Raw genomic sequence first — 21492 nt, 5'->3', positions numbered from 1 at the left:
CCTACAAACACTCTCTCACAAATATTTCCTCGTGCTGTCTCTTCATAGTCAATCCTATTCCTTGGCAATCACGGATATGTTTTCTGTTCCTATCATGTGGCCTTTTCCAGAATGTTATTTGAGTGGAATTATACAATATTCTTTTGCATCTGGCTTATTTTGCTTAGCAAAATGGATCGAAAAGTCATCCATTCCGTTTTGTGAGTCAATATTTTTTCCTTTTCTTTTTTGAGGGTGGTGGGGGACAGACTCTTGCTCTGTCGCCCAGGCTGGAGTGCAGTGGTGTGATTTTGGCTCATTGCAATCTCTGCCTCCCAGATTCAAGCGATTCTCCTGCCTCAGCTTCCTGAGTAGCTGGGACTACAGGCATGTACTACCACACCCAGCTAATTATTTTGTATTTTTAGTAGAGATTGAGTTTTGTCATGTTGGCCAGCCTGTTCTTGAACGTCTGACTTCAAGTGATCTGCCTGCCTCGGCCTCCCAAAATGTTGGGATTACAGGCACGAGTCACTGCGGTTGGCCAATTCGTTCCTTTTTATTGCTGAATGATATTCAGGTTATTGCCGCCATTCTGTCATAGTGCCTTGAGTTTGGCCTACAGTATTTCAGAGGAAAAAGTGATGCACACATGCTGCTTTGGTGGCACTTTGGATTCTTCTCTTCCTCAATCTGCCTGCTACTATTTACTTCTCAGAAATACTGTTTACTGGCTGGGCACGTTGGCAGAAATAAATAAATTAATTAATAAATAAATTAATTAATTTATTTATTTACTTTACTTTTTTTCTTAATTCAAAAATTTAAAAAATGTTTATAGAGACACAATCTTGCTATGTTGCCCAGGCTGCTGTTAAACTCCTGACCTCAAGTGATCCTTTGCCTTTGCGTCTCAAGATGCTGGGATTACATTCTGTCCAGGTTTTATAAGTGCAATTGGGAGAGTCCCCGTGAAGTTTGTGTTTGCCCTCCTACCCAGAATCAGAACTTCTATCCATTCTCTGTGTGCTTTCCTTTTTCTCCCTCTTTCTTTCTTCCTCTCTCTCTTTCTTTCTTTTTCCTTCCTTCCTTCCCTCCTTCCTTCCCTCCTTCCTTCCTTCCTTCCCTCCCTCCTTCCTTCTTTCTCTCTCTCTTTCTCTCTTGAGATAGGGCCTCCCTCTGTCATCCAGGCTGGAGTGCAATAGTGCTATCATAGCTCACTGCAGCCTTGACCTGGGCTCAAGTGATCCTCCCACCTCAGCCTCCTGAGTAGCCAGAACAGGCATGCAACACCACACTCAAGCTTTTTTTTTTTTTTTTTTTGAGATAGGGTCTCACTATGTTACCCAAGCTGATCTTGAACTCCTAGGCTCAAGAGGTCCTCCACCTCGGCCTCCCAAAGTGTTAGGAGTAAAGGTGTGAGCCACTGCACCCAGCCTCTGTTTGCTTTGAAATGTTTGAAGTCAATGTGTTTCCTGATCCTTTTAATTCACTTATTTTCTCTTTATAAAAACCTGTAGGATTTTTTTTTCACTAGTATTTAGAAATTTCTCAGTGATGTTCCTTGGTGTGGTTCTATTTTCATCTATTGTATTAGGCACCTGATGGCTTTTCGTTCTGGAAATTCACGTTCTGGACTAATTTTGTTGATGGGTTTCCCTTGATTTCTCTTTTCTCTCTTCCTGAGGCTCCTTGTATTATTTAAATGTCAGGCCTCCTGGACTCATCCTCTCCTTTTCTCTTTCATTTTATAGCTTTGTCTTTTTACTCTAGCTTCTGGAATACTTCCCATCAACTTGATTTTCCAGGCTCTCTATTTAATTTGTCATCTGTATGCTCCTGTTTTTAATTCTCAAGAGCTCTTCCAGCTGTTGCTGTTCTCTATGTGGGATTTTTTTCCCTGTCCTTTTTGCGTGGATCTTTTGTCATCTCTCTGAGGATAATTATTTTGGGGAAGTTTTCTTCTCCCTGCATACACTCCAGTTTGTTTTCTTCTTCTGTTCGTTTTGTCTGTATCTTCATGAAAAAGAATTAAGAACCAAAAAGCTAACTGGAAACTTGGAGTGCCAGGCAGGGCTTGTTGCCTGGGAGCTTCGCTGCAGGGTCAGCTGGCTGGCTGGACCATTTGTTGAATGAAACTAATTTCAGTATCTTCTGATGATTTCTCTTGAGTGGTCAGATTCTCTCCAACAGAATTTTTTTTTTTTTTTTTTTTTTTTTTTTCTGTGACGGAGTCTCTCTTGCTCTGTTGCCCAGGCTGGAGTGCAATGGCGCAGTCTCAGGTCACTGCAACATTCACCTCCCTAGTTCAAGTGATTATGCCTTAGGCTCCTGTGTAGCTGGGATTATAGGCACCCACCACCATGCCTGGCTGATTTTTGTATTTTTAGTAGAGACAGGGTTTCATCATGTTGGTCAGGCTGGTCTTGAACTCCTGACCTTGTGATCTGCCTGCCTTGGCCTCCCAAAGTGCTGGGATTACAGGCATGCACCACCACACCCGGCCCTCTCTGGAGCAGAATTTTCATCTCCTGCCTGGATGCTTAAGATCTGGCCATCAGCGCTCTGGGAGCTAAGCCAGAGAAAGAGGGTCTGGGGGTCTCATCATTCAGCATCCATTGTGCATACAGTCATTTAATCTTCTTGGTTTTGACAGGGTGCTTTCAGCTTCTCAAGTCCAGAGACTTCTGTTTTGCACTCTTAAGAGAGTGAGATGTGGGTGTGTGTTTCCTGATCCTTTTAATTCACTTATTTTCACTTATGATGGGATGGAGGCAAAGCAGCTTCCAGGTGACAAAGAACCAGGGAAGGAATCTCGAGATGTGTATCTCTGGGGTCCTTACCCAGGCCTTATTTCCACCACCTTCTTTGAACCTCCATTTCCAGAGGTACCTGGTGCTGTTAGGTACCAGATACCTGAGCTTTGTGAAGATTCTGTAGTGAACAAGGTTACCCTTAGCTTTATCAGCCACCAGCTCCAGGCCTGTTGATTTGTCTTTTCCTCATTCATCACTTACAGAAGCTTCCTAGCTTCTATTACTTTGTTGCCACTGCCTCCTGTCTGCCTATTTTTATAGGGGTACGTCTTTTAGAAAATCTCCCTACTGTAACTTTAGTGTGTTTTGGAAGAACTACATTAGGTATGTAGATTCATTCTTGCATCCTAAAGTGGAAGTCTAAAATGTATTTTTTTGAAACTACAGAAATCATAACTCGACTCTACAATGGAACGTGGATACCACCTTGACTTTACTAAGCCTCAGGTGGACAAGTGACTTGTACAAAGCCACACAGCTGGTTATTGGCAGAGCAGCCATAGAACCCAGGACTCGAGTTGCCTAACTCTGGTGGTTCTGTATTACCACAGTGCTCCTTATTATCATCATCAAATACTGTTTTAAAAAATACTTCGACCGGACACGGTGGCTCATGCCTGTTATCCCAGCACTTTGGGAGGCTGAGGCGGTCGTATCCTGAGGTCAGGAGCTTGAGACCAGCCTGGCTAACATGGTAAAACCCCGTCTCTACTAAAAATACAAAAATTAGCCTGGCATGGTGGCACACACCTATAGTCCCAGCTACTCAGGAGGCTGAAGCAGGAGAATTCCTTGAACCCAGGAGGTGGAGGTTGCAGTGAACTGAGATCGTTGCACTGCACTCCAGCCTGGGCGACAGAGCAAGACTCCATCTCCAAAAAACAAAACAAAACAAAAGAAAAAAACAAAAAAAAAAACACTTTTATTTATAAATAGTTTAGAATGCACAAGAAGTTGCAAAAATAAGTTGTGGAGAGTCCTTCCCACGTGCCCTTTCTCCAGCTTCCCCCATGATGTCATCTTATGTAACAATATTATATGTCAAAACCAGGAGCTTGATGCTATTACTTAAGACTATTGTCTTAAGTCAGGTGCACACTTTCAAGTAACATTTTTTATGTAAAAATTTGTGTATTCTGATAAGAAAAAGCCAGAAAAAGATCCAATCTTGGCTGGGTGCAGTGGCTCACGCCTGTAATCTTAGCACTTTGGGAGGCCAAGGCAGGTGGATCATCTGAGGTCAGGAGTTCGACCTGAACAGTGATTGGCACATAGTAGATATTTAATAAATGGCCAATATAATGATTACTAAAATAATAATCCCTAACGTCATAATTCTCTGGTTCGTGTAAGTTCGAGTCCTGCCAAAAGGAAATGTTTGTCTCACTGCTGTATCAGTTCACAAACTGCTCAGCTCCAGCCCAGGTGAAGAGACCTGCTTCTTCCCCAAACTCCCCAGTTTCACATACAAGTCGAAAGGTCTCGCCCCAAAGAGGCCACTTTCATCACAGGCACAGTAGGAGTGCTCTGAAATTTAAAAGCACATACCAATTCTACATTGAGCCTTAGCAGAGTATCTGAATAAACACACATTACTGTTTGAAGTAGCATCTTGGGACTTGCAAAAGCCTCCACCGGTCCTCACGCAGGCGGTTGTCAGATAAGCCCTACTTCCCACCACACCTGCTGCCCCGCCTGCCTGACTCTGGCTTAAACTTCCTGCCCTTGGCACTAACCGCTAGCACTCACAAAGGCAGCAGCTGCTGGTGTGGTCCTGTGGCCAGGAAGGCGCTCTGCCCGAAACCTGCCCTCTGTTTAAGTCGCAAAGCAATGATTGTCCTGTGGGGGTTGGAGGTCTCTGTCAGTGGGAACCAACAGATGGCCCTCGATCAGGCTGGACAATGTCCTCATCTGGGTCCACCCAAGCAGCCTGATGGTAAAACCGAACCAGAGGATAAAGAAAAAAGCTACTTTTTGATATGTAGCTCTTTTCCATTCCTATGGCCTATGACAAAAGAATAACTTCCAGTCCTTTCTTTATGCCTCCAGCCCCATTCCTTCCTCCACTCCCCGCCAAAATCATGTGGCCTTCTACCTGTTTAATTTCTTGTCTGTTTTTTTTAAAAAAAAATTTATTTATTTTTTGAGACAGAGTCTCACTGTCACCCAGGCTGGAGTGCAGAGGTACGATCTCAGCTCACTACAACCTCCGCCTCCCAGGTTCAAGCGATTCTCCTGCCTCAGCCTCTAGGATTATAGGTGCACACCACCATACCAAGCTAATTTGTTTTTTGTATTTTTAGTAGAGACAAGATTTCACCATGTTGGTCAGGCTTGTCTCGAACTCCTGACCTCAGGTGATCCTCCCACCTCGGCCTCCCAAAGTACTGGCGTTATAGGCGTGAGCCACTGTGCCCAGGCTATGTGTGTGTTTTTAAAGGTGTTCAACTATAGCTTTTGGTAGCTTAATAGAATTGCTAATTAAAGAGAATCTCTCTTCTATTAGTCATGTAATTCACATAACCAGAATATCCTGAGGAAATTTGGCTACATCTCAATTAACTGTGATAAACGGAAAACACAGCTTTTTATGGGTGGAATTGTTTCCCTTCAAAATTCATACGTTGAAGTCCTAATCCCTAATACCTCAGCATGTAACTACTATATATTTGGAGACAGAATCTTTAAAAAGGTGATTAAGTTAAAATTAGATTATGAAGGTGGGCCTTAATCCAATCTGACTTGTGTCCTCCTAAGAAGAGGAGATTAGGACACACGCATGGCCAAAGGCAAGACCATGTGAAGACACAGGGCCATCTACAACTTCAGGAGAGAGGCCGCAGGAGAAACCAACCCTGCCCAAACCTTGGTCTCAGACTTCAGCCTGCGGAATTGTGGGGTGATAAGTGTCTGTTGTAGGCCAGGCATGGTGGCTCACACCTGTAATCTCAGCACCTTGGGAGGCTGAGGTGGGTGGATCACTTGAGGTCAGGAGACCAGCTTGGCCAACATGGTGAAACCCTGTCTCTACTAAATATATGAAAATTAATCATCCATGGTGGTGGTGCCTATGGTCCCAGCTACTTGGGAGGCTAAGGCAGGATAATCACTTGAACCCAGGAGACAGAGGTTGCAGTGAGGTGAGATCACACTACTGCACTCCAGCCTGGTCGACAGAGTGAGACTGTCTCAAGTGTCTGTTGTGTGACCCACCCAGTCTTCGGTACAATTAGATCAATTTCGACGTATATCTGTGCTATGAAACCATAGCTGTTTATCATCTCCAAAAGTTTCCTCGTACACTTTTGTAATTCCTCTGTCCCTTCTCCTATTTCCCAGGCCATCACAGAATCTGCTTTTGGTCCCTGTAGATTAATTTGCCATTTCTAGAGTCTTTTGTAGATGAAACCATACAATATGCACTCCTTTCACCTGGTAATTCTCTGGAGATTCATCCAGGTGGGTTGTGTGTTTCAGTAGTTCATTCCTTTTCAGTGCTGAGTACTACTCCACGGCATAGATACACCCAGTTTATCCCTCTGAGGTAGGAGACCAGCAGGATTTATATCCCAGTCTCAGGCAGGAAAAAGTGAAGAAACCAGCAGGAACCAGCAAATGACAACAAAAGCCATCCCTAGCTGTCATCATTGCTCATTAGCATAAGACACGCCCACCAATGCCATGACAGTTTACACATGCCATGACAATGACCCAGAAGTTACTGCCCCTTTCGTAGAATGTTATAAATAACTCGCCTCTCAATTTGCTTTAACTGCCCCTTAATTTGCATGTAATTGAAAGTTGGTATAAGTGGGTAGAAATACAGTTGCCAACAGCTCATTTGTTGCCAACTTTAGGTGCCCTGTCTATGAGTTGGCCCTGCTCTGCAAGCAGCAGTACCGTTCAGTACAAGATTGCTGTCTAATATCACCAGCTAACCCTTGGATTCTTTCCTAGGCAAAGCCCGGGCTAAGCCCCAGTTTTGGGGTTCACCTGTCCTTCATCACATGTACTTATGAAGGAATCCCTTAAGGGCTTCTTACGGCTTTGTGAGATTATGAATCTGTTACTATAAGCATTCATGTACAAAGCATTCATTGTATGGACATACGGTTTTTTTTTTTTCCTTTTGAGAAAATACCTAGAAGCGAAATGGCTGGATCATGTGGTAGGTGTATGTTTAACTTTTTATTTTCTTTTAGATGGGGTCTTGCTCATTAGCCCAGGCCTCAGTGCAATGGCTCGATCTCAGCTCACTGCAACCTCTGCCTCTTGGGTTCAAGTGATTCTCCTGCCTCAGCCTCCTGAGGAGCTGGGACTACAGGTGTGCACCACCATGCCTGGCTAATTTTTGTATATTTTTTAGTAAAGATGGGGGTTTGCCATGTTGACCAGGCTGGTCTCAAACTCCTGACCTCAGGTGATCCTCCTGCCTCAGCCTCCTAAAGTACTGAGATTACAGGTGTGAGCCACTGCACCTGGCCAGGTGTATGTTTAACTTTTTAAGAATCAAACTTTTCCAAAATGGCTATACCATTTTGTATGACCCCCAGCTGTGTAGGAACGTTCCAGCTCTTCCCCATCTTTGCCAATACTTGGAATAACTGATCTTCTTGACTTTAGTCATTCATATAGATGTGCAGTGGCACGTTCTTGCGATGCTAATTTGCATTTCCCTAATGATGCTGAGCATCATTGCCATCCATGCATCTTTTTTTAATGAAGTGTCTGCACAAAGCTTTACTTACTGTTTTCATTGGATTATTTATTGTCTTATCATAGAGTTTTGAGAGGTCAGTATGTATTCTGGATACAAGACCTGTATCACATACACACTTTGCAAATATTTTCTCCCGGTCTATGGCTTGTGTTTTCATTCTCTTAATAGTGTCTTTCAAAAGGCAGAAGTTTTCAATTTCAGTGAAGTCTAAGTTATCAGTCTTTCTTGATTGATAGCTATAAGCTATAAGCTTGTGCTTTTGGGGTCCTATCTAAGAAATCCTGGTCTCACCCAACCACACCAAGATTTTCTCCTATGTTTTCTATAAAAATGTTACAGTTTTAAGTTTTACATTTAGGTCTGTGGTCTATTCTGAGTTAATTTTTGTATATAGTACAAGGTATGAATCAAAGTTCCTTTTTTTTTTTTTTTTTTTGCATATGGATGTTCAATGGTTTCAGTACCATTTATTGAAAATGACCATTTCAAAAAAAAAAAAAAGAAAGAAAGAAAACGACCATTTCTTTGCGGATGAATTGCTTTTATATCCTTGTCATATATCGGTTGTCCATATGTGTATGAGTTTATTTCTGGACTTTTAATTCTGTTCTGTCGGTACTTGTGTCTGTCTTTATGTCAATACTGTGCCACACAGTCTTGATTACTGTAGCTTTATACTAAGCCTTGAAATTAAGCAGTGTTAAGTCTCTAACTTTGCTCTTCTGAGTGTGCTTTGTAGGCAGCATATTGATTAATGCTGGGTTGCTACTTGGAGGTCCTTTTGGGTGAACTTGATTTATTTCCTGTCTTAATCCCCAGTGTGGTTCTTAAGAGTTTGTGCCCTTCTCCTCAAGCCCCTACCCTGCCTCTGCTCCTCTCATTCTTAGTTCTTGACTTTGCCCCTGACTTGGCCCAAAAGTTAAAGTCAGCTAATGATTCTTTTGAGCTCTTATGCTCCCTTGCTATAAGGTCACTGCCATTTGCACTGATCCTTACCTGCTTTGTTCCTAGCTCAGAGAACAATACCAGTTATAATGACGGTTAGCTACTTGTAGTTAACAAATATTGAGTTGTTTCTATGGGCTAAACACAGATATGCACTTTACACCATTTCTCATTTAATCAGCATACCATTTCTATCAGATGGAGATATATTACTGTTCTCATTTTACAGAAGAGGAAACAGAGGCAGTGAGGTTCATTACTTCATTACCATGTTTCTGTAGCTAGAAAAAGATGGAGCTGGCATTCCAGCCCAGGGCTGTGTGATTTCTGTCCCTCCTCCTGACCAAAGCTAACAATCCCAGCAGTGCTCACACTCTTGTCCCCACCTAGCTGGTGGAGAAGCTGGCTCCATTCATTATCCACTGTCCCCCCGCACCCCACCCCCACCCCACTGTCTCTTCTGCTTTCCCTCTCCACTTGCTCCTTTCTTTCTTTTTATTTTTTTCTCACTGCAACCTCAGCCTCTCGGGTTCAAGGGATTCTTTCTGCCTCAGTCGTCTGAAGAGCTAGGATTATAGGTGCCCGCTACCACGCCTGGCTATTTTTTTTAATTTTTAAAATTATATTTATTTATTTATTTATTTATTTATTTATTTTAAGACAGAGTCTCACTGTCGCCAGGCTGGAATGCAGTGGCAAGATCTCGGCTCACTGCAACCTCTGTCTCCCAGGTTCAATTCATTCTCCTGTCTCAGCCTCCTGGGTAGCTGGGACTACAGGCGCGTGCCACCACAGCCAGCTAATTTTTTCTATTTTTAGTAGAGATGGGGTTTTACCATGTTGACCAGGATGGTCTCAATCTCTTGAACTGGTGATCCTCCCACCTCAGCCTCCCAAAGTGCTGGGATTACAAGTGTGAGCCACCGCACCTGGTCTAATTTTTAAATTTTTTTTAGTAGAGATGGGGTTTCGCTATGTTGGCCAGGCTGGTCTCGAACTCTTGACCTAAGGTGATTCTCCTGCTTCGGCCTCCCAAAGTGCTGGGATTACAGGCATGAGTCACTGCACCTGGCTTCTTTTCTTCTTTTTAAAAAATTTTAGAATTATTTATTTATTTTGAGACAGGGTCTGGTCTGTTGCCCAGGCTTACTAAGTTTATCTGGGTTCTTTGTAATTAATCTCTGCATTCATCATAATTGGAAGAAAAGTTCAAAGTAGTGGAGTGTAGTGGCACAATCGTAGCTCACTGCAGCCTCGAACTCCTGGGCTCAGGCAATCCTTCTGCCTCAGCCTCCCAAAGCTCTGAGGTTACAGGCATGAGTCACTGCACCCGGCCCTTGCTCCTATTCATCATGGTGCTCGCAACAAAGTAAGTATTTTCAGCTTCCACTAAGAAGTTAAAGTTTTCCGACCCTTTTTCCGGAGCCAGACTTGGGTTCTGCAGCTTCATATATTAAGTTGTGTATTGGACAGCTTCACCAGAATACATCACGGGCACCTCAAACACCGAAACAGAACTTACCATCTTCTCTCCAAACTGCTCTTCTTCCTGGTTCTCTGTCTCAGTAGATGGCTTTTCCAGCTATACAGTAGCCCAAACCCAAAACTGGCAATGGAAGGACTGAGTTTGGTTTCAAAACCCTGCTCTGCCACTTACCAGATAGGAGACTTTTGAGCCTCAGTTTCCCAATCTGAAAAGTGGGGATAATAGTTCTACCTCACATGGTTGCTTTTAAGGCTAAGTGATCATGTTAGTTGCTCAAAAATGAGTATTATTATTGTCATTGTCATCATCATTATTGTCATTGTCACCTCCTGATGCTCCCTTGCCTAAGTTCCATAAAAATATGGTGCCCCCTCCTTTTAATTCCTCAGATTCTGCTGTTACTTTTGCCAAAGGTTATCCTGACATTCTAGACCAGTGCTCACTAAAGTGCCAAATCAATCCTTAGAGATTCAGGAAGAAAGTATTAGAACGTTAATTTATATTCACTTAAAAAAAAACCTATCTTTTAGGTTTCTATTTATATATAATTTAAAAATATTTAATAAAGTATATATAAAATTTAGAAATAAATGTAACTATTGAGGGTGCATGTTCAAAGTGTTACAAAGTCTAGATTATATAGTTGGGAGGTCCCCATTCTTGGCTGGGTAAGGTGACCCTGTTCTTTTCGTCCCCCAGAATGACATGTTGCTTTGTCATTATTTATCGACTTCCTGATGGACAACAATAGAGCAGCGACTGTGATTCAGTCAGAATAAAGCTGCAGACAGCAGGATCCACGCTAGTTAAAGTAGAAATGGATTTATTGTAGGCAGTTGGCTTTCAGCAGAGGTCCATCAGAATCACCTAGAAGGCTTGTTAAAGTCAAGCCTACCGAGTCCCACCCCCAGAGTTTCTGGTTCAGCGGGTCTGGGGTGGGGCCTAAGAATGTGCATTGCTAATAAGTTCCCAGATGCTGCTGCTCCAGAGCCCAGCCTTGGAGAACCACTGGCTACAGAATGATGGAAAGGGCTGGTGGAGGCTACAGAGTGGGTCCAGGTCCAGGTCCCGTCTCAGAACCACACTGTAAAACTGGCCTGGCCAGGTCGCCCCTGTACATGCTGCTTTCCCTGTGAACTCAAAAACCACACTGCCTGTGCTGCAGGCCAGAAAGCTGCTGAACCAGGAAGCTGTGCTGATGCTGCTGACTGTGCCCGAGATTAGAGATTGACTGGACGTAGTGCCGCTGTCACCCCTGCTGGAGAAGGTCCAAAGCATCTCCACCTCTGTGCTTCCAGAGAGGCAGTGTGGTGGCCACTTAAGATGCTCAGGCTCTGCCAGGCACTAGAGCATCTGCCCGGCTAAGATGTTATTATTATTTCAGTCAACCTGGAAGAATACTCAGGGGAAACCCTAGCGCAAGGGACTTTGGAGGAAGAGATCTTCAGTGTTTCAGGCTTTGGTGCACAGGAAATCTTGCTAGAGGAGGTTGGAGTGGTTTTGCATGAGGCGACAGCAACGTCTGCTGCAGACTATATTTTTCGTGTTGGCTCCTGGTATGGTGCCTGAGCGCTAGGACTTGGCACAGAGAAGGTCCTCTTCCTTTTCCTTCCCCACCCTGCTAGTCTCAGCCACTCCCCTGAGTACATACAGTAGGCTGAAGTGTTTTGGCTAAGGGTTTGCCCTGCTGGTATAATCCGCCTGACTCCTGCTAGGGCCTCTCTGCCTTTTTCATCAATGAGGTGGGCTCTTGAGCATGCTAGGTATCCAAGGAGACCAGAATTCTTGCAGTGACAAGTCTGCCAGGGCTATTTCCATCTAGGAGTCAGTTCCACTTAACTACTGAGGATCTAGGTTACATGTGTTTTCCCAGGGTGACATCCCCCTACCCCTTTCCCTCCACATCCTCGTCTCCAGAGCCTGGAACCCTGGGAGTGCCACCTTGGTCCTGAGTGTCTCTGAGACTGAATCCATTTCTAGGAGGGAGACCTGAGATCCTTCCACAAATGAGGTGGGAGGGGTTGGAGGGAACTGTCTCCCTCAGGGGCTAGCAGATCCCTTAATTGTTTCTAATACATCCTTCAGGCAACAGGTGCAAGCCTAGAGAGTTCCAACTTCAACTTCAGGATCGTATGATAGTGACAAGCATTTAGTGGAAAGTACACTTTAGGACCCGGCACGGTGGCTCACGCCTGTAACCCCAACACTTTGGGAGGCCAAGGCAGGTGGATCATGAAGTCAGGAGATCGAGACCATCCTGGCCAACAGGGTGAAACCCCGTCTCTACTACAAGTACAAAAAATTAGCCAGGCATTGTGGCACATGCCTGTAGTCCCAGCTACTCAGGAAACTGGGGCAGGAGAATCACTTGAACCTGGGAGCGGAGGGTAAGTGAGCCGAGATTGCACCACTGTACTGCACTCCAGCCTGGGGGACAGAGCACGACTCTGTCTCAAAAAAGAAAAACAAAGTGCACTTCAGATTCTGAAGTCTGGGCTTTATCCCACAGGCAGGGGATGTGCTGTATGACACTTGACGCTGGGCGGTGGCTGCGAGCCGAAGCGTCCAGGCAGCCCTGCCGTCAGAAGGATAAACCATGGACACTTGATGCCTTCCTGAAGGAAGAGCACTAGGCCTGCCAAACCATTGAGCGCTGATGCTCTAGCGCCTTCTACCCACGATTCTCCAGCCTCAGCAGAAATGGGAGAAATTGATGACCCTGTTGTCATGCCATCCCCGTCACCCAGCAATTAATTTTAGTTCGATGCCTTCAAGTACTCTTCAGGGGCAGCGTGCGTTCAGCTGTGTCAGCTAATGGTGAGTACCTGGACGACCATTCTGTTTCACATTCAGTACGGTATTCAATAAATCACATGAGATACTCACCACTTTATTATAACGTAGATAGGCCTGTGTTAGATGATGTTGCCCACTGTAGGCAACATCGCTACAGTTAACACTCTCTTAAGTGTTCTGAGCACATTTAAGGGAGGCGAGGCTGAGCTGTGAAGTTCGATAGGTTAGGTGTATTCAAGGCATTTTAGACTTTGATATTTTCAGTCGACGATGGCTTTATGGGGACGTCGCTCCACCATAGCTTGAGGAGAGCATGTAATCAAGTTGCCTGTTCATGAGCACATTATAGGTCAAGGTATGTTTTACGCAGCTTCGAGGGTTTGCTCCTTCCTTTTGAGTTTGAGCCTGAGGGTGTGGGTCGAGGATAAAGAGCAGGTGTGCGCCAGGAGTGGTGGCTCACACCTGTAATCCCAGCATTTTGGGAGGCTGAGATGGGAAGATCTCTTGAGTCTAGGAGTTCGAGATCAGCCTTGATGAGACCTCGTCTCTACAAAAATAAAATAAAAATAAAGAGATTAGCCAGGCATGGTGGTGCACGCCTGTAGTCCCAGCTACTTGGCAAACTGAAGCAGGAAGATCACTTGAGCCCAGGAATTTGAGGCTGCAGTAAGCCATGATCATGCCTCTGCACTCTAGCCCGAGGAACAGAGTGAGACCCTGTTTATATTAAAAAAAAAAAAAAAAAAAAAAAAAAAAAAAAAAACAAAAGGGAGAGAGAGAAAAAAAGAACAAACAGCAGGTGTGATCACTGCTCAGGAAATGCTCCCTCTGGTAAGCAGCCCCAGCCTTCTATTGAGGCTGCCACCCGTGCCATCCACAGCTTTTGCAGACCATGACATACGCAAACTGTTGTGAAATGTTGGCAGTGCTCATAGTGTCAGAGCCAAGCTTTGAAACAGAGAGGCAGCAGGAGACGGTGGGAGGAGGGTGGGATTTGGAGACAGAAGGTATCTGGGTTTGAATTTTTTCTGTTTTGGCTGTTGTGTGACTCTTGTCTCCGCTTCTTGGGCTATACAAAGAGAAAACTAACACCTGCCTTAGAGACTTGTGATGATTTAATGTAGAGTGTTTGACACATTATTGAATATTAGCAATTGCTGATATTTGTAATGAAGAGCACTGGAAGCTGTCACAGTTCACGTAGTTTATTCTGCATCTGCTTATAAGCATCCTGTGGTCATCTCAGCGTCTGTGTGGTCTTAGTGGGGTGCTGACTCTATTCATACTTGTAAACTTTACTCATTTGCCATCTCAGACAGGGCAGGGGATAAGAATTATTTTTTATATTGTATTGTATATTTATTTTATATTGTTTAGTAAGTGAGCACTTTCATTTTAGGCAATTTCATTTAGGAAATGAAAGAGACAGCGTGCTCTCAAGGATCTCACAATGTACGAGTGAGGTGGACACACACGTATCTAAGCACATGATGGTGAGAGGTGCATGATCACGAGGATGTGACGTGACAAGGATGTGATGTGGAACTGAGAGCCCAGAAGATGGGCTCTGGGTCAGGTGTGGTCAGACCACACTTGGTCGTGAAGGTCTTTGAAGGTGGCGAAGGGGTGAAGATGGTGAGTGGATTCCAGGGCTGGGATAGGTACACTCCCTACACGTTCTAACCAAGGGCCGTGGGAAGGAAGCTGGAGGGCAGGAAGCGGGTAGTGCCTGGGTTTTTGGCTCATGTGACTGGGTAGATGGTCATACTTTGGCCATGCTCTCTTTAAACTCAACACCACCACAGTCATAGGATATTCTTAGTAATACTGATTTCCCCTGGATTACTTTTGGTACCAGAGTTTTAAGTGCAGAAGTCTTTGTCTCCTTTTTTCCCTAACAGGAAGCCATTCTGGGCCATTTATCTGCTGTAACTTATACAGCCCACTAGAACATGGAGGGGTGTGAGTGCGGAAGCCTGGGTAAGGCTGCACCAGGCTGTCCCCAGGACAGTCCTCAATGTCGCCCGGCTTAGCCACATTGACAAAAACATGTACCCCTAGGTCATGAAATATTCAATACTGTATTGTATGGGAGAAATACAAAGAGGAGAAAGAACTGGGTTGTAATGTGGTCTGACCAGGTATCTCAGCCCACTGGCTTATACACTAGGAACCATTCTAGCCAGTGCATCTAAGGATCAGTAATGGAGAACAAAAATGTGTAAATTGTATTTTTCTCTGATTGCAGTAAACTTGGAGGAAAGCTATTTTCTTACTTTGAGCTTTTCTTTCAATTATGATGAATATAGAGATTAATTACAAAGGACCCGGAGAAACTAAACATCATCTACAGCATGTTTTAAAAGGCAAAAAGGTATTTTAAAATTCATGTTGGAAGAGGTAGGCTCTAGGTGGGGCTGAGACAGATGATTCAAGTGCCTTTTTCATTTTGTTGCGCACTGAGGGCTGAAGCTGCAGAGCATGCGTGCTTACCATTGTGTGTGCGCATGTGTGTGCATGTGTCTTACACCAAAGACTGAAATCTAAAAGAAGCCCCAGTGAGCAGGTGTAACTATCACGCTACAAATGAACAGGTGTATTGTGAACTGCTATTATGTAGTTCTTTTCTTCAAACATACCTTCCTGCTATAATGTTTTCTTCCTGAAAGCAAACGATTTCTGCTATTGGATTCTTGAGTGTACCATTAAGCTTCTCCAAACACAAATAACATCACTATACTTTAAAAGTAATGGCCCACACAGCTATTTATCTGTGTGACTGTTATCTGTTTATACCTTTGACTGTTTTTATCTTCAAGCAAATGGGGGAAATCTCAGAAGTGTTAATGAAGCGACTATCCCTGAACACTCAATAGTCAGAATCCAGCCTTCAAATCAACACCTAGGTATGTACCAGGGAAAGGAAGGTTTTAGGTGAACTCCTAGCTGCAAATCTGGTTAATCTGCAACCACACAGAGCGGCTGGGGCAAAGGTGTGTCCCGGTGCTTTGCGGTGTACTTGGAACTCCGCAGCCAAAAGATTGATTCGACATTGTTTGCTCACTGTGTTCAAAACAAGAGGTATAAAGGAAGTTCAGCAACAACCGAAAGATGACTCGTAATTTCTAACTGGCTGGCTCTGCCTGGCGAGCCTGGTGTATTTATAATCTTTCAGAGTCAAGTGCAAAGGCTCCTGAGCCTCATGCGTCACCCAGCTGCAGCGTTCCTGCTGATCACGCTGGTTGTCACCATAAAACCTGAGCAAAAGTAAACTTTTCTTTCCCCAGGGTTTCCTTGTATTGAAGGAGCCACTGCTTGAGGCTTTTTAAAGGATCACAACCAATGTCTGTTTCACGCGGCAGGTCCCCGGGGGCTGTAATTGCAGAAGTATAACCTGGCGGTTATGCCACATGGCCCGAGAAACTGCCCCGGGACCAATGTGCTTCCGCCAGATGACCTTTTGCAGCTGAAGGCACGAGTGCCCCATCTGCGGTCGCTGTCTCTGTGTGAACAATTCTCTGATATTCCCTGGGCAAAAAGGAAATGCTCGTTGACAACATCAAGTCAAAACTTGGAACCCTGAGCCCTTGCTCTGCCACCATATCATTTTTCTGTTAGTGGAGTGGCTTGGTCAGGTGCTAATTAACAAGGGCTTTTGTTTCTGTTGTTATGAAACGAACTGTTTTTAAGTATGAGGCATTTCCTACCCTTGAATCAACTCAGAGCATGTTTCCTACTAAAATGATAAGTGATCTCAATATATGAATGAGGAAGGTTTGCCCAGTTCAAGCCTTGGGAATTGAGGCCTAGCTGCATAACTGAGGGGATTTGGGCCATGCACGGCCTCACTGGTTGAGGACATGGATGCTGGAGATGCTCAGGTCTGGGCTGGTTTGTCTCTCTAGCCTCAGTATTCTCATCTGTAAAATGGGGTGGTTGTGAGAAGTCAGTGAGCTAATGAGCCACTGCACGTGAATAATGACAGCTAATACTTGTGTGGCTCCCACTACATCCCAGCCACTGTTTTCCTGTTAACTCATTTATTCCTCAGAGCAATCCTATGAGGGAGGTACTATTGTTGTCAGTCATATTCTACAGATGGAAAGCTGAGGCACAGAAAGGTTAGTATCTTGCTCAAGGTCACACAACTACTAAGTGTCAGATCTGGAAGTTGAACCTATGCCTGACTGTGAAGCCCATGTCCTTATGATGCCAAGCTGCCTTTTATAAGACAGTCAGCAGGTGGTGTGCACTTGGTAAGTACTCAGTAAATATCGGAATGGGGTACACAGCGGATCACCTGGAACAGAAGCCATGCTTCTCACCTCTGTTGGCTGTGCTGCAAGCCATGGGTAACCTTAAGGGCCTAAGAGTGCTGTTTACTTATCAGAGGCTCAGCTTCTTAGCTGTGGCCACAGGAGACTGGGCAACCAGAAGTCTGGTAGGGTGTCAAGCCAATAGTCATCCTGGGGATAGTGAGATGCCACCAGATTGCTGCTGACTTGGGCCAAGCTGGTGGTAGGCACGTCAGGCCATGGGGGTGAACCAGGCATGAGAGCAGGGTTTGGCAGGGAAGAGACACTTGGTCTGTGTGTGTGTGTTTAGGGAGGTAGATGGGAGCCTCAGGTGATTTCTGGTCCCGGGAAAGATAGCTTGGGATGGGGAGTTGGGTCTCTACCCACGTCTCAGGTCTATTCCTATCTGGAGAGACTGAGAAGGAGAATCAGAACTGAATGCAAGAAGGCGACGTGAGCTATCCCATCCCCACACTTGCGTGTTAGGGAACATGGGGGATGTTTTAATAGTAAAGAGATGCCCATAGGATGTTTGGGGGTGGTGGCGACTTCTGTTATTTCCTCTCAATAGGCTGGAAATACTGAGAGTCTTGTGCTAAACTGGCTTTAGATTTTCACCCTGTTTGTCATTCTGCTCTATGACTGGCCAGGCACTATTCTAGGGGCTGGCGATTCAAAGACAGCCATTCATCCCTGTCCTCAAGATATGACATATGAACATATAATAGAAATCAATGGGGTCATCCAGAAGTAAGCACTGGGATCGTGGGAGCTTTGGGAGGGAAGAGGTGGGGCCAGAGATGGTGGGGGATAACAGCTGAAGGTCAGCCTTTGAGGCAGCGGGAGGTGGAAGCATGTCAGGTTTAGGACAGGAAGGCAAGGGATGAAGAGTTACATTTTGATGGGGCTTAAAATGTCAGACTAGGTGAGGTAGAAGATAAAGGCGGGGAGGTGGGGCCAGGTGTAATATAAATTTTATTAATTTTTATTAATTTTTTTTTGAGACGAGTCTCACACTGTTGCCCACGCTGGAGTGCAGTGGCACCATCTCGGCTCACTGTAACCTCTCTTATCTGGGCTCAAGCGATTCTCCTGCCTCAGCGTCCTGAATAGCTGGGATTACAGGCTCCCGCCACAATGCCTGGCTAATTATTTGTGTTTTTAGTAGAGACCGGGATTCCCCCACCATCTCTGACCCCTCCTCTTCCCTCCCAAAGCATCCGTGACCCTAGTGCTTACTTCTGGATGACCCTATTGATGTTGGCCAGGCTGGTCTCAAATTCCTGACCTCAGGTGATCTGCTGCCTCGGCTTCCCAGAGTGCTGGGATTACAGGCGTGTGCCACCACGCCCCACCTACGTGGAATATATACAGGAGTTGTGCTTTATTGGCTGCTCAGAAATGTTGGTGCCATTAGATGTCTGAGTTGCTTATTTATTATAATTATTTTATTTTTTAGAGACGGGATCTCATTCTGTCACCAGGCTGGAGTACAGTGGTGTAATTATGGCTCACTGCAGCCTTGAACTCCTGGGCTCAAACCATCCTCCTGTCTCAGCCTCCCAAAGCACTGGGATTACAGGGGCGAGCCACCACACCTGGCTCTGAGCTGCTTTGTAAACGGATCCCCCAGCAGCAGTATGGAGGATGAAATTCATGAGGGAAAAGGCTAAGCCAGGGATATCCGTTACAGAAAATCCACATGAGATGACGAGGGCAAAGCCAGGTTAAAAAAGTAAGTAGGACTTCAAGTTTGATTGGGCATTGAATGAGGGGCTGGGAGACAGAGAATGAGAATTCAAGGACGGCTTCCAGGTTTCCAGCTCAAATGGCCAAGTAGGCGGTGGTAACACCCAATAGTTCACAGTCACAGGGAGTGGGTAGCTGGGTTGGAGCAGGAAATGATGGGGTCAGCGGGGAACATGCTGAGTTTGAGGTGCCTGATGAGTATTTAGGGGGAAGGTCCAGAGGCAGTTCCAGAGGCCCCGGCTAACAGCATCAGTATCTAGTGTGCTGCTGAATCCTCAGAGAAGAGATGGGGTCAGCTGGGGAAAGAGTGAGTAGGGGGCAGACCAGTGCTCTAAGGAGGGGACTCAGCAGTGCTGGCAGCCTGAGGCTGGGGTGCGTCAGCTCCAGGCATCTGGTGTGGCCCCGGCTCTGGTGGGCAAAGACACTGAGGCCTATACTGACTTTGCAGGAGAATGGGGCACAGCGGGCCTCTTTCAGGGGTTGGGGCATTGAGTCTCAGTTCCAGGTACAGGGCTGGAGAGAAGGGTGGGATTGAGGAGGAGAAAAAAGTCACAGCCCTCTCTGGACACAGGGACTCTTTAAAAGGAGAGCATTGCCGGGCATGGTGACTCATGCCTATAATACAAGCACTTTGGAGGCCAAGGCGGGCGGATCACCTGAGGTCAGGAGTTCAAAACCAGCCTGACCAACATGGTGAAACCCCGTCTTAAAAACAAAACAAAACAAAACAAAACAAAAAACGGGGGAGCATTTAAATGTCAGTGAAACATCATTGGCAGGGTGTAGCTCACGTCTGTAATCCCAGCACTTTGGGAGGCCGAGACAGATGGATCACGAGGTCAAAAGATCGGGACCATCCTGGCCAACACGGTAAAACCTCATCTCTACTAAAAATACAAAAATTAGCTGGGCATGGTGGCGTGCACCTGTAATCCCAGCTACTCAGGAGGCTGAGGCAGGAGAATTGCTTGAACCCGGGAGGCAGAAGTTGCAGTGAGCTGAGATTGCACCACAGCACTCAAGCCTGGTGACAGAGCGAGACTCTGTCTCAAAAAAAAAAAAAAAAGAAACATTGTTAAAGGTCCTGTTCATTGGAGTCCAGGTAGCAGGTCCTGTTCATTGGAGTCCAGGAGGTAGTGGTTCTTTTTTTCTTTTTTGAGATGGAGTCTGGCTCTGCCACCCAGGCTGGAGTGCAGTGGTGAGATCCCAGCTCACTGCAACCTCTGCCTCCCAGGTTCCAGTAATTCTCCTGCCTTAGCAATTCTCCTTCCAAGTAGCTGGATTATAGGCACCTGCCACCACGTCTGGCTAATTTTTGTGTTCTTAGTAGAGATGGGGGTTTCACTGTGTTAGTCACGCTGGTCTCGAACTCCTGACCTCAGGTGATCTGCCCATCTCGGCCTCCCAAAGTGCTGGGGTTATAGGCGGGAGTCACCATCCCGCCCCAGGTAGCGGTACTTAAGCAGATGAAGGGGTAGAAACCATCTGTTTTGCTTTTTCCAATTGTGCATGTGCTCCTCCTCCCAGGGGGCCTCTGAGAGTCTCACAAGCCACAGGTGTGTGACAGGTGTGGGTGTTGTCCTTGGGGAGCTGGCATCGGGAGTTCTATTTTGTGGACCAGAGTCTCCCTGGGGTGATTCTGATACATCCCCACCCGATGGAGAATGCACCATTTGCGGTGAGGGAAGCAGTGCTCATGGGAGAGAAGGTTTGGGACCCTCCTTTGTATTTTGCACCCCTAGGTTGAACCATTTTCCACCAGCACTTAAAGTGCCCCTCGCTGGCCTAGTAACAGCATGATCCCACCATTTAGAATCTCCACAAGTTCATTCACACTGCAGATCAATAACCACATAGTCATCACTCAGCCACACCACGTGTGAGGAAGGTGAAGGCTGGTAGGCGAAGCCATGGGGCTCTTTGTAGAATACCATGAAACACTGATGCAATTTTTTTTGAGATGGAGTTTTGCTCTTGTAGCCCAGGCTCGAGTACAATGGTGCTATCTTGGCTCACTGTAACCTCCGCCTCCCGGGTTCAAGTGATTCTCCTGCCTCAGCCCCCCAAGTAGCTGGGATTACAGGCATGCACCACCGTGCCTGGCTAATTTTGTGTTTTTAATAGAGTTGGGGTTTCACCATGTTGGCCAGGCAGGACTCAAACTCCTGAACTCAGGTGATCCACCTGCCTCAGCCTCCCAAAGTGTGGGGATTACAGGCGTGAGCCACCACGCCCGGCCTTGATATACTTTTTCTATTAAATGATCTAAGAACAATTTTATGGGCAGAAAGTATGACTGTAATAAATGTGTAGAATCCAAAACTACCATCTACTGTCCATGAAAAACAAAAATCAAGCTGTCATGCCAAATCTAATAGGTTACTTCTGTTTCTCTGCTAATATTTGTTAGTCGCACTCACTCATTTATTTGTTTTTTTTTTGTATCAGTGTCCACTGGCAGACACAGTAAAAGCAGGTGCTGACATTTTAAGAAACATTTAAGGGAACGTTTTCAGTGGAATGTATTAAGGTTGAGGTGCCGTTAGTACACTAGCACAACTGCATCACCCCTGAGCACTGGCGATAAGTGCAATGATTGAATTTTACTGTGAAATTCCCAAGTCCAGCTTATGGAATAAATTCAGGAGCATAGTTTGAGAACTACTGGCTTAAAGGGTTCCATGTCTTGCTTCTTTAACTGTCAAA

At 45.5% G+C, this 21492-nt stretch overlaps 1 long non-coding RNA gene across 4 annotated transcripts in view; it reads left to right on the top strand.

The window, feature by feature from the left end:
• Positions 1 to 21492, top strand: part of LOC105732125 (uncharacterized) — a 54057-nt gene that overhangs the window by 7603 nt on the left and 24962 nt on the right. For 3 of the 4 annotated variants that reach the window (XR_010337129.1, XR_001110904.3, XR_001110905.3), the window contains exon 2: positions 12456 to 12763. This is a non-coding gene — a long non-coding RNA (uncharacterized LOC105732125). Of the gene's footprint in view, positions 1 to 12455; positions 12764 to 14141; positions 18247 to 21492 lie in introns of those variants that run through there. The other variant, XR_001110902.3, reaches the window with a different exon arrangement.

Source organism: Aotus nancymaae, unplaced genomic scaffold, assembly GCF_030222135.1.
Source record: "Aotus nancymaae isolate 86718 unplaced genomic scaffold, 86718_ANA_hifiasm-v0.15.2.pri h1tg000043l, whole genome shotgun sequence".
NCBI lineage: Eukaryota > Metazoa > Chordata > Mammalia > Primates > Aotidae > Aotus > Aotus nancymaae.
The sequence above is the reverse complement of the archived record's forward strand: the minus strand, read 5'-3'. Positions and strand labels throughout refer to the sequence as shown.